General features: G+C 41.5%; 1 non-coding gene across 1 annotated transcript; it reads right to left on the bottom strand.

Annotated features, from left to right (window-relative positions):
* Nucleotides 1-232: 232 nt before the first annotated feature.
* LOC148576462 (small nucleolar RNA R71) lies at nucleotides 233-340 on the bottom strand. The gene has a single exon (XR_015904101.1). It is a non-coding gene; the product is annotated as a small nucleolar RNA R71 (small nucleolar RNA).
* Nucleotides 341-708: the final 368 nt, after the last annotated feature.

Below are 708 nucleotides of genomic sequence, written 5' to 3'. Positions count from 1 at the left end.
TGGACTTCCATCTGAAGATCCTTTTCAGTTCTTAACTGAATTCTTGCAGATATGTGATACTGTTAAGACTAATGGAGTAGATCCTGAAGTCTACAGGCTCATGCTTTTCCCTTTTGCTGTAAGAGACAGAGCTAGATTATGGTTGGACTCTCAACCCAAAGACAGCCTGAACTCTTGGGATAAGCTGGTTACGGCTTTCTTAGCCAAGTACTTTCCTCCTCAAAAGCTGAGCAAGCTTAGAGCTGATGTTCAAACCTTCAGACAGAAAGAAGGTGAATCCCTCTATGAAGCTTGGAAAAGATACAAACAGTTGACCAAAAAGTGTCCTTCTGACATGCTTTCAGAATGGACCATCCTGGATATATTCTATGATGGTTTATCTGAGCTATCAAAGATGTCACTGGACACTTCTACAGGTGGATCCATTCACCTAAAGAAAACGCCTGCAGAAGCTCAAGAACTCATTGACATGGTTGCTAATAACCAGTTCATGTACACTTCTGAAAGGAATCCTGTGAGTAATGGGACGCCTATGAAGAAGGGAGTTCTTGAAGTTGATACTCTGAATGCCATATTGGCTCAGAATAAATTATTGACTCAGCAAGTCAATATGATCTCTCAGAGTCTGCATGGAATGCAAGCTGCATCCAACAGTACTCAAGAGGCTTCTTATGAAGAAGAAGCTTATGATCCTGAGAACCCTGCAAT

Source organism: Arachis ipaensis, chromosome B1 (assembly GCF_059453495.1).
Source record: "Arachis ipaensis isolate K30076 ecotype BB chromosome B1, ASM5945349v1, whole genome shotgun sequence".
Taxonomy (NCBI): domain Eukaryota; kingdom Viridiplantae; phylum Streptophyta; class Magnoliopsida; order Fabales; family Fabaceae; genus Arachis; species Arachis ipaensis.
The sequence above is the reverse complement of the archived record's forward strand: the minus strand, read 5'-3'. Positions and strand labels throughout refer to the sequence as shown.